Source organism: Dermochelys coriacea, chromosome 7 (genome assembly GCF_009764565.3).
Source record: "Dermochelys coriacea isolate rDerCor1 chromosome 7, rDerCor1.pri.v4, whole genome shotgun sequence".
Classification (NCBI taxonomy): domain Eukaryota; kingdom Metazoa; phylum Chordata; order Testudines; family Dermochelyidae; genus Dermochelys; species Dermochelys coriacea.
The window spans coordinates 107,738,815-107,751,635 of NC_050074.1; the positions used below are offsets into that span (position 1 = coordinate 107,738,815).

Below are 12,821 nucleotides of genomic sequence, written 5' to 3' on the forward strand. Positions count from 1 at the left end.
ATTGTTGCCTGCCCAAACACAGAGAGTTTAATCAAAGGAGGCCGTACATGGGCTGTTGAGGGACCAAGCGGGAAAGGTAAAACAAGGACACAGATAAGTCAGCATCATGTACACAGCTTCAAAGGAGATAACAACAGCTGGACGATCAGCTGTTGGGGAGAAGTTATCTAGCTGGCTCTGTCCAGGCTAGGATGTTTTACTCTTCCCAAGGCTTAGCCTGGAATCAAAGAAGACTCAAAAGATCCAAGAACCCTGACTGGCAGAAAGGGAGTGGAGAAATGGTCAGAGATGCTGACAGGATTTGTTAGTGAAAAATCTGACATGCTGGGAGGACTCACTGAGGGTATGTCTATACTGCACATGAAGCCCAGGCTCTGACTCAGGTTTGAGCCGAAGCCCCCCCTTCTGTCCACACACAAATCAGTCTGACAGGCCAGCGAGTACTCATGACCTGGGTTCTAGGACCCTGCTGGGGTGAGGGTCGCAGCCCAACTCCTGTTGTCACTCATGTGCAAGCCCTGTCATTTTGCAATGTGGACACAGCTCAAGCCGCAGCCCCAAGTTAAAAAGTCTGTACAGTGCAGCATAAACTTGTTAGCATGGGTGTGAGACCTGGGTCCAGCAATTGTAAACCCAAGTTTACAACGCAGTGTGGGCACTCACTTGCAGGCTTGGAAACACTGAGTCCACATGCCTGGGTCCCACAGACCTAGGTTTACAATGCAATGTGGACATACCCTAGAGAGATAGAAGGAGAAAGCTCAGAGATGGGGAAAAAGACAGATCGGCCTGAGCTACAAATGGAGGTTAAATTTAGATAAGGGAATACAATGATAGGTCTTTGTTGTTTTTAATCTACTTCTCCAAGCTCTGTGTATCTCTGAGACCATAAAAACCACACTTTGTTTGATGAAGCTGTTTCTGACTCACTGCAAACACATACTGTCACAAGCTCCCAGAGAGAAACCATGGTAGGGTCCAGCCCTAGTTGGACCTGCTGAATTAGTCACAGTTAAAACTGGGGGGCAGGAGGGAGTATAACCTGGACACACAGACAGAGAGAGGTTGAATTGTAGGATCTTGCCCCAAAGAGAAGTGGAGTCATGGGCCTGCCACTTGAAAGCGGTGCACTCGGGGGATGAGAAGAGGGTCTCAGTGGAGCAGCCTACCCAGAGACTGTGACACTATCATTTTTCTTGTTCATGAGCAGTAACATTTGGGGAAACAGCCCAATCTCCATGATGGCTTTTTATTTATTTTTTTTAATTGCCTGTAAGATTGCTCTAGGGCACATTCATTACAATATTGAAAGTCACGGTTTTCTAAGTGACTTTAAAACTCTCTTTGCAAATGAAACTTCTTGGGGCCAATGCTGGCCCCCGCTGCAGTCCCTATTAATCACTGTAAGGGCACAGAAGGACCATTAATCAGTCTCAAGGGGCTGAAGGAGGATTCCGTCAGCACAGGAACATTACAGACCCAACGTAAATGGCCCTGCACTGTCCTCTTCACAACCCCCAGTGTCGTACTGAGAGCGACAGGGGATATTATATCTAACAACTTAGATATTATATCTAACAATTTGTGTTATGTAATGATTAATAGGAACTAGGTACTTCAAGATAATTTCCTTGCCAAGCTGGAAGAATACAGTCCTATGCAGACTGTATCCTAAACAAAGTTGCCAAGTGTTCACTAATCTACCACATCACTCAGATGGTATTTGAGAAGACAAAATGCCTTTTTCCCTATATTTCCTTTTATGAGTTGTTGCAGTTGCAAGCAGTGTCCTTCAGACCTGCAGTTGCATTCTTTGCAATGCTGAAGGTTACACTGCTGAAGCAAATCAACATCTGGCAAGAGAAAAAGGCTCTTGCTTTGTTTCTTATGTAATTCACATTTCCTATAGCTTGCTCTCCATCGACATATTTGACAGCAGCCTAACCTTCAGCATTGCAAATAATGCAACTGCATGTCTGAAGGACACTGTTTACAACTGCAACAACTCATAAAAGGAAGCTTTAAAAGGAAATATTGGTGGTCTGAGTCTCAGAGTTGCTTGGCCCCCATAGCTCCCACTTACCTCCAACTGTTGGGTACAATTTTTTTTTAAAGAGATAATTACAGACAGACTGGAAACGAGTAGTAATTCCTACCATTCATGTTTGTAGTCAGTAGAAGTACCTGACCACTATTGAAAAGGTCAGTGTTGACTGGGCTTCCTCTGTTACTGTATCTCAGCTCAGAAAATGGTAAAGGAACTTAAAAGGGGTTTTCCCCACTTCTATTTATTTTGAAGGAGAAACAAGTTGTCTGAGCTACAGTACTGCATATGAGTAGAATCTACCGAAGTAATAAAGGGGTTAACACACAACAAATTCATATAACCATTAGAAGTAATTGTCTTTGTTGCATTTGCTCCCTTTTAGGGTATGAAAGAATAGGTGCTTCATAAAACTTTCTTTTTAAGGTACAGTAGGCTCCAGCCTTGCCTGTTTTCTCCGTACAGTCTTTATTTAATAAGGCTAATGGGCTAGGCCCTGAAAGGCGTAGCCTTCTTGTAAATTCTCTGCACATTTCAGGATATGAATTAATCAAAATAATAAATGGGCTAAGTCTTGAACTCAGTCAAAATGCCCATTGAAATCTATTAATATAACAGATGGGGAAACGGAGGCACAAAGATTAATGTGTATGTCCAAGAGCATGGAATGAGTCAGTGTGAAAGCCCAGACTAGCACCAAGTTGAAGAATTCCTCTTTCCGCTATAACTCCTTAAACTGTGTGACACCATAAAGGGACTAGAAAAGCCTTGGATTAAATTTGGGAAGAATAACTGCAGGTTGTTTTACTAGGCTCCCTCCATACACCCCAGAGCCAGGAGGAGTCGCGACCAGAGGTGCTGGAATAATTTTTAAATTGGGGGTGCTGAGAGCCATTAAACCAAACTGTAAATCCTGTATATGATGGAAACCACTTCAAGCCAGGGGGTGCTGCAGCCTCCCCCCTCTCCTCTCCCTCCCCCGCTCCATCCCTAGTTCCAGCACCTACAAGCGCAGCAATAGCAAATGCTGCAACATTGATTCTGGCCAACACTGCTGCTCACTGGCAGTATGGTCTGGGCTGCCTAAACTACTGTGGAGATGAAAGGGGTCAAGCTTAGGGAAAATGAGCAGAAGAATCTGACCATTAGAGCAAACTCCAGTCCAGCACTTGAAATGGAACCCAAGATTCCTGAGTCTCACCATTGCTTTGCTATCAGCAAGTATCTATGAAAATCACTGGCAGTGTCCTATTCTGCTCTAGTTGTAGTTCGTATGCAAGATGACAACCTACTACTGGTATCAGTTACTCCATTAACTCAAGTAGCAAAGGTCAGTGTGGTGGATCTAAAGGTTCCAACCATGCTGATGAACCATGTGGGGGTCAATATGATGCCATGCCACATGATGGAATTTCTGGGGGGATTTTCAGGTTGCTTAAAAAAATTATGAAATTACACACAAAAACCTATATTAAAAGATGGTTAGCATTGCAAAGTAAAGCAATCAAAAGTTAGGAAATGCCAAGATTAAGGTTGCCTGTGCAACCTTAATCTGGCCTCTTGTGAATATGCATTTTGATAGTCATTAATCACATGATCATATGCTTTTCTCTTCTACAGGACTCCTGACTCATTCAGTGCATAGAATGAACCTGCTCTAGGGATGAATAATGGTTGTGTAATAAAGGAGACTGTAGGACCCTTTCATCATTGGTTGCAGAAGTTGGAAATTGTGTTGTGACTCAGGCCGGGGACTGCGGAAAGAAAAGGGATGATCTCATGATTAAGGAAGTTGAATGTTGTCCTGGAGAAATGGATGTATCCTACCTCTGTCACAGAATTCCTGTGTGTTGCTGGGCAAGTTGGTTACACCAAACTTTCCACTTTTTTGAGTACCTGACTTGATATCCTAGGATTTGATTTGCAGAAGTCCTGACCACTCACAACTGCAGCTGAAGTAAATGGAAGCTATATTTTGAACATATAAATGGTTATAAAATGCTGAGTAATCTGAAAAAGCAGGTACTAGGTGTCTCACATTGGGCACCTTGGATTACTGAATACTTTTGATATTCATTTCACAGTGGCTCAGTTCCCCATCTGTAAAATAGGGATAATACTACTCTCTCACCTCACAAGGGTATTGTGAAGGTTAAATACTATTTGTGAAGAACTCAGATACTATTGTGATGAGAGCCATAGAAAAGCCCATGAGGAATAAAACCCATGATGAAGTTAATAATTCTGTTTTCAGTGCGCAATTTGTATAGTGCGCAGTAAATAAAGCTGGGGGCCGTACAGCAAACAATGTGGATAAAACAAAAAAACTGTAAACCTGATCACTAAGAGAAGACCATCCATTCTGTGCATTGAATGAGGCATGGGCCTTGTGGAAAACATGGTATGTGATCTTGCAATTAAAGACTATCATATTGCATAAGGGAGAGAAATTGAGATGGAAGACAACTTTAATTCTTTTATTTCCTAACTTGAGTGCTTGACTTTAAAACAACATTAAGTACTTCTGGTCTAAGTTCCCTGTAAGCTGCACGGCCCATGCAGCAGCCTATTTAGCGCCACGCAGGCGCTAAGGGAACCCGCCCAGGGACCTGCCATGGCCAGGGAAGAGACATCCCTCTCCCCCTGCCCCAAGCTAGCCCAGCCCCCAACCTGCCGTGGCAGGGGCGGCCTGGACTCAGTCACAGCTGGGGCGGCCTGGCCTTGCCCCAGGCGTGGTTGGGACAGGGTGGCCCAGCCTCAGGCATGTCTGGACCCCACTGTGGCCAGGGCACCCCTCCCCCAGCTCTGGCCCGGACCTGGTGGGACTGGGAGAGGGGCACCTATCCTGCAGTCTCAGCCCTGGAGTTGCCCCAACAAGTGCTGCTGTGGGGAGAGAGAGCTGGGGGGAGTCCTCTCTCCCCATCGTAGCCCCACAGTACCCTCCTGCACCCCAAACTCCTCATCCCCAGCCCCACCCCAGAGCCCCCAGCCAGAGCCTTCACACCCCTGCACCCCAACCCTCTGCCCCAACCCTGAGCTCCCTCCCACACTCTGAATCCCTCGGCCCCACCCCCACCACATGAATTTTGCTATGCGCACCAATATGAAGGTAATGTGTCACACATCGCCTCCATACTGGCACACATAACAAAATTCATTCTGCACATGGGTGGGAAAAATTAGAGGGAACACTGCTCCTGGGAAATTCTGCACCAAAATATTAAAAATGCTGTGCACAATATTTTAAAATTCCGCATATTTCATCATAATAACACAATATAATCACTCCAGTTTCAATTATTTTGGTAATTTATTTTAAAATACCTGTCAACAAGTATGTCAACAGACAACAGCAAAAAAGATTCCCCCAGGAGCAAAGAGTTAAAGAAACCCCTATGACAACCTAGTTCCAGTTGGGGGGTGCTTGGGGGGCTGTGTGGGGTCCCCAGAGCCCAGACACCTGCACTTCCATCCCCCCAGAGCCGAGCCACAGGGCACCCCTGGCCCAGACACCAGCACTCCTCTCCCGCTACAGCCCAGCTGCGGGGTACCTCCTGACCCACCCACCAGCATCCACTCCCCGCAGCCTCCAGCACCTCCAGAGCTTTTACTCCCCCCAACTTCTTTACTGTCCCACCATAGAACATGGTTTGGTGCCCTTCCTTCCTCACCCTTTGCCAGAGCTGGGTCTCCCAGGCCCTCTCTTGTCCCCAGGAGACTGAGGATCAAGCAGACCGTGCAGCCTCCAGCTCTGCCAGGCTGGGTGCTCCAGTCACTGCGAGCTGGCCGCTGCTGAGTCCAGCGGTCCCTAGTGGAATCCAGCAGTTCTGTGGGGGAAGCAGGGAATTCTGCGAAATTCTGAATTGCGCAGTGGTGCAGAATTCCCCGAGGAGTAATAAGGTTACAATAGGGGTTTTTTGTGTGTAATATAATATTTAAAATATCCAATGCTGCATTTATAGCAAACCTGCTTATAACTAACAATTGGCTTTACCCAAGGAAACCAAATGTGAAAATTCTGTATTTTTCCCAGTATTTAACAGTGGACAAAAAGTCAGAGTAGAGCAGCAAATGTATATGCTTTTATACATATTACTAATGCTCTGAAAAGGAAGTGGAAAGAAGTTCACCTTTGTTCGGGAGTGAAGCAGAGAAGTCAAATTTCATTTTCTGAAAAATCACTTTCACAAGCTGTATATAGTTTTAATCCTAAAGCATGGTTGAATAATTTATCATTTTACAGTACATTCTAGAGCTGGGTGAAATATCTGATGCAAAATGTAAAAGATGTAAAATGGGCTTGCTCCTGATTTAATGAAACTCTCTTACCAGGTAGCAGATCTTCAGAGTAGCTGAGCTCAGCTCAGCATAGCATTTGGGGTTGGGGAAAGGTCATTTAAAGTTACCCCTGCAATCTCCCATTTGTGGGGATGCAGCCTCAGGACTGGTTCTCACTTATGCTGGCTATTAATAACACCTAAGTGTCTTGTGCTGTGGGAATAACCGCAGACATGTCCTCCATATTGAGGGGGTGGTGGCCAACTATGCTGCATCCTGGGAAATTCCTCGCTGTCATGTTAGGGCACAAAAATTATTGAAATTGGGCACAAAATTTTTGCATTATCTGATTATCAGCAAAATATACACAGTGAATTTGAAATGTGAGTTTTGAACTGGAATTATGCGCATGGCTGAAGTCACAAGGTATTCCTTCTATTTTCTGATTGGCTTAGTCATCCCATGTGCTGAGAAGCCCATTTTGATTTTTCTCAGCAGGAGGGGCCGCAATGCATGTGTTTTTGACATGTTAGTGAGAAAAAAATGAGGTCTTCCATAGACCTTAACAGTGAAGGCCACAAGGTCTGTGGGGCATGTCAATATCCCAAAACTTCTTCAGCTGGCTGCAATAGTAGGGAGAAGCTCTGTGCTGTTTCCTGCTGTAACCCTCGAGGCAGACCACTTATTTCCTCTCCACCAACGCCATTATGGAGTGAGGGGCAGCAGACCTAAAACACAGAAGAGACCCTGCTATCTGCTAATTTCACCAGAGATGGAAGAAGGTAAGAAGGCAACACCAAGTAAAAAAAACAGGAGCTAAGTTGTGAAGGGATTGGGGAAGGGTGCTAAAATGCTGGCATAGAATCATAGAAGATTAGGGTTGGAAGAGACCTCAGGAACTCACCTAGTCCAACCCCCTGCTCAAAGCAGGACCAACCCCAACTAAATTATCCCAGCCAGGGCTTTGTCAAGCTGGGCCTTAAAAACCTCTAAGGATGGAAATTCCACCATCTCCCTACGTAACCCATTCCAGTGCTTCACCACCCTCCTAGTGAAATAGTTTTTCCTAATATCCAACCTAGACCACCTCCACTGCAACTTGAGACCATTGCTCCTTGTTCTGTCATCTGTCACCACTGAGAACAGCCTAGCTCCATCCTCTTTGGAACCCCCCCCCCTTCAGGTAGTTCAAGGCTGCTATCAAATCCCCTCTCACTCTTCTCTTCTGCAGACTAAGTAACCCCAGTTCCCTCAACCTCTCCTCATAAGTCACGTGCCCCAGCCCCCTAATCATTTTTGTTCCCTCCACTGGACTCTCTCCAATTTGTCCACATCCTTTCTGTAGTGGGGGGACCCAAAACTGGATGCAATACTCCAGATGTGGCCTCACCAGTGCCGAATAGAGGGGAAAAATCACTTCCCTCAATCTGCTGGCAATGTTCCTACTAATGCAGCCCAATATGCCGTTAGTCTTCTTGGCAACAAGGGCATACTGTTGACTCATATCCAGTTTCTCATCCACTGTAATCCCCAGGTCCTTTTCTGCAGAACTGCCACTTAGCCAGTCAGTCCTCAGCCTGTAGCAATGCATGGGATTCTTCTGTCCTAGGTGCAGGACTCTGCACTTGTCCTTGCTGAACCTCATCAGATTTCTTTTGGCCCAAACCTCCAATTTGTCTAGGTCACTCGGAACCCTATCCCTACCCTCCAGCATATCTACCTCTCCCCCCAGCTTAGAGTCTGTGACGTTATGAGTGAAATATAATATCTCATTGAAAGGTGTCAGGGCCAGAAAGAGTTAATTAACTCACAGGTTTCAGAGTAGCAGCCGTGTTAGTCTGTATTCACAAAAAGAAAAGGAGTACTTGTGGCACCTTAGAGACTAACAAATTTATTAGAGCATAAGCTTTCGTGAGCTACAGCTCACTTCATCGAAATGCATCCGATGAAGTGAGCTGTAGCTCACGAAAGCTTATGCTCTAATAAATTTGTTAGTCTCTAAGGTGCCACAAGTACTCCTTTTCTTTTTGCGGATACAGACTAACACGGCTGCTACTCTGAAACCTGTACTAATTGCCATGGTGTTTAGGAGAAGGAAAGTTAAGCCTATTGTTTTCTCAGGCCAAAAGGCTGCTGGAAATGTATAAAAACCCTGCGACGATCCTTCTTCATCTCAGATCTGTTTTGGGTTTCAAGAAGAGGAAACCTTAAGCCATAAGGATTGAGATTCCCAGGCACTGACTGGAGTCACCCTGAATATGGGCATTGGACTGTAACCTGTGGACTATTTCTAAAAGGACTTTTGGCAACTACAAGCTCATCTCTGCTATATATCTGAACCTCAAGAATTGAATTCAAGTCTGTATGTATCTTGATCTTTTAACCAAAACTCTCTCTCTCTTCTTTTTAAATAAATTTTGGCTTAGTTAATAAGAATTGACTATAAGCGTTTATTTTGGGTAAGATCTAAGTTATCATTTGACCTGGGTCTGGAGTTTGGTCCTTTGGGATCAGAAGAACCTTTTCTTTTATATGATGAAATAAGATTTTCAGAATTTATCATCATATGTTTGACACGTGTGTCTGGATGGAGGCCTGAGGCTGGGTACTTTAAGGAAACTGCATTATTTGGACTTCTGAGTAACCTGTGAGGTACTACAGAAGCTGTTTTGTGCTGGCTTGGTAAATCTAAGTATTGGAATATTCACCAGTGTTTGGGATTTGTTTGCCCTGTTCTGTTTGCAGTTCACCCTGATTGAGTGACCTCATCTGGCTCCCATGGGCAGCACCATCACAGAGTCAACTGAGCAATCACACTGCTCTCTTACATACAGTACAACTCCTCCACCTTTTCTCCCCAGCCTGTCCTTCCTGAACAGTTTATACCCGTCCGTGACAGTGCTCCAGTCATGTGAGTTACCCCACCAAGTCTCTGAAATGTTCAATGGTGACCACTGTGCATATGTGTACGTGACCACTGAAACAGCTTTGGGGAGGAAACTTGGGGAGAAAAAAGTAATACTATACAGGTGTAAAATCTTTTTCTTTGTTGCCAACAATGTATAAAAAGATTTTTTTTTCAAATATTTTACCAACTCTGTTCTAGGTTTCAAAAGTATGAAGTGTTGGGTGTACTGGGCTTTTCACATCCTCATATTACAAAGGGAAAAATAAAAACGACCCCAAAGCCTCAAAAGAAAACTAAACCAAATAGTGAAAATTTTCACTAAAAAAATGCTTGATTTCAGCGGTCTTATTCAATCTTAACTTCCTCTCACAGAGATAAAGCTTGTTCTTTACAGGTGCTCTGATACTAGGGTGATGGGCATCCCAGAAATATATTAGACGGATGGATGGGAATTTTGTCATTCCCTTCAATGGGATCAAGACTGTACCTTAAGGTTTGATTCTCCACTACATCGTACCATAAATAGACAGTTGTGCACTTGCCTTGTTGCGGTAAAGTGGACATTAAAACTTTCCCCTACTGACGTGAAGTAGTTCTACACCTCTAAAGAGAGTCTTCCTATGGTCAAAGTACTTGCAGTCCCACTTGCTCAGAGCCAAAGTACAAGTTCCAAAAAAGACATGGCCTACCTAAAACTGGGTGTTAGTAGATATAGTTCTTATACTAATTGCACATACCCTTTTGCTGACCCTAAGCATTCAAAAATCATGAGTCAGGCCCCCAAACTCATGAGATTGTCTTAAAAATCATGAGAGTTCACAAAAATAATTTGGGAGTTCTTTGTATTTACCTTCTGTTTTCTGAGCCTTAAGGTACACTTGGTTCAGGTTTTCAGGCTTTTCTCTGTAATCATGAGGTCTAAAAAAACATAACTTTCTTTTTTTTTTTTTTTTTTTTAAGAATGAGGTTCTCACATCACTTGCCCTCAGAAGGTAGGGCTTTAACAACATATCAAATATTGTGAGATGTACAATAAAGTTGTAAGACCTAGCAACAACAGATGTATATTGCTAAATCCTGCCCTATGCTGTATATCCTCTTCCTTCCTTGTCTATGTGTGCAATAGCATAGCAAAGATAAATTCTCTACCCTTCTTTTGAACAGAAAGCCTGCAATTACCAGCGTGGCCTCAGAGGACTGAATCAGAAATTCCAACTGTAATTTAAAAAAATATATATCTTCAAACCCAGATTATGGTCGGAAGCATTACTTAATCTTTTGAATTTATAGGATAATTGGGCTAAAAACATTGTTCACATTTCCCTTTGCTCAAGAGGAAGCATTTTTTCATGACAATTTTAGTTTTTCCTTTTTTGTATGTAAAAACACCCCACACCACTGTTGCATATAATTTAATTCTGGGAAACTGACTTTCCTCTCTTTCCCTCCTAACCCCCTGCCAGGTGACTGCTACCATGAGAGAGCCTCTTTTTGGGCTCAGATGTGTCATGCATCCTGCAAGTAATTAATAAAACCACTGGCTTTTCCTAAGCATCTGGCAAGGAGTCATTGCATAGGTTAAGAGCTGTCTACACTCAGTCTAGTTCAAAATTAATAAATCTGAAGGATTTAAAGAGCTATCCATCATTTTCTAATTTGTTTTTATTGGCTAAAATGCTAGAGCGAGTTCTATCCAAACAAATTAGGCAGCAGCATCTGTTTCATAATAGAATCAAATGTCAACATCTTATTTTAGAAAATTACTTTCAAGGGATGTAGACAACACATTCAGGACTGGATTCTGATCTCACTTTCACTGGCATAAATAAAAAATATGATCCATTGGTTCTATTTTTTGAGTTACTCCTGATGTAGATGAGATTGGCATGAGGCTCTTAGTTTTATCCACTGTGTTGTTTCCCCTACTGTACCTGTTGTGGTGCTCACTGAACCCATAGATTGGGCTAGATCCTTAGTTGGTGTAGCAGCACATCAGTTGATGGAGGCACAGTGATTTACACTAGATGAAGTGCCAGCTCTTCCAGCCAAATATGCTTTAATATATGGAGGCAGGAATTTTCAATATAATGTTTTTAAACTTTGTTTTTATAATTGTCAAGGCTCTTTTTCAGCTGCCCAGTGAGCAGTGCTGCCTCGCCTGTTTTCGCAGTCTCAGTCACACAAACACACCCTCTGTTTCTTTTCCATTACATGCACCTTTAATCCTCTGTTTCCCAATAGAACAGGACATAGCACAGGTATACAGTAGGAGGAGCCTTCCATACATCATCTCTCCTCCACCCAAGCTAAGCCTTTGAGCTTCTCCTTACTTCCTATTCCTCCCAATTACACAGGGCTAATCTTCACTAGGGGCTAAATCAGTGCTGAGGCAGTGGCATCGATTCAGCAGGTCTGGTGAAGACGTGAGCACTCTCCCCGTCAATGTAATTAATCCACCTCAAGCTATGTCAATGGAGGAGCGTCTCCCATCCACATAGTGTGGTGTAGACACTGCTTTAAATCACTTTTAAACTTACGTAACGTAACAAGTGTAACTTACATCGACTTACAGCATTAGTGTAGACAAAGCCATATGCTCCCCTTAACTGCTGGGCTAATGAGACAATTAGCTCAGTAACCACCAAATGTAATCCCCACTAGAAACAATTGATTGGCTTCAATTAAGTCTGCAGCCTTCTCTGTGCTGCAGCAACTTGAGTGCCCAGGGTGCTACAGCTAGCATAGTACTGTCACAATTATACATGTCAAACATGGGCCTAATTTTAAAACAAGCATTGCATTTTGCACTTGTATCTAATTAAGGGTAGAAATTCATAGATGAAATTAATTGCAGGAGTAAATTATAGTAGTTGGATAAGTACCTCCTGATCTGAATACATATCAGGAGACATCTGAGAGACATCATTTTTTCTTGCAAATCAACTCTGCTCATGATTCTGCAGTTATTTGTAGGTGCAAAATGAAGGTCGGTGTTACATATCAGGTCCCAGACTAACCTTGGCTGCCCTGAACAAAGGATGGGTAACAGTTGTGGAAACTATAACTCTGATCCTGCAAAGAGATGCACATCATAACCTCATAGAGTTCCACTGACTACAGTGGAAGTTTATATTTACATAGGATGTGGTGAACTGGGAGCTATATAAATATGTGCATAACAACATCTAGAATACCTGTACCTACCACTATCAATGGAAACTATAATAAAGCACCTTCCAATTACTACAGTAAATACCCCCTAAAAAACACTACTAATGTGAAAGTTTTTACATATTGCTCTTCTCTTCTGCTATTCTTAGCATTTATTTATTTATTTGTAGCCTGTGCATGTTTTTCCACGGTCTTGTGATATAAGTCTCCTTGTTGCTTCTAGGTTTTTGGCTCCTGTTGTTGCATCAGGGTTTGGTTGCAAAGTCTGGCCACATTCGATCTTCCTGAGATCTGGAACTTTTTTTTTTTTAAATTAGAACCTGAACCTGACAGCCCTTTGTGCCCAGTATAATTGTATGTGCATTATCTGATCTTAAAACTACAATAAATATATGATGTTCTCTCTCAAAATGTGATAGA

General features: G+C 43.2%; 1 protein-coding gene across 1 annotated transcript in view; it reads right to left on the reverse strand.

Moving 5' to 3' along the window:
- The window catches only part of BTBD16 (BTB domain containing 16), a 44,976-nt gene that overhangs the window by 13,758 nt on the left and 18,397 nt on the right, over positions 1 to 12,821 (reverse strand). The gene's annotated exons all lie outside the window — the stretch shown is intronic.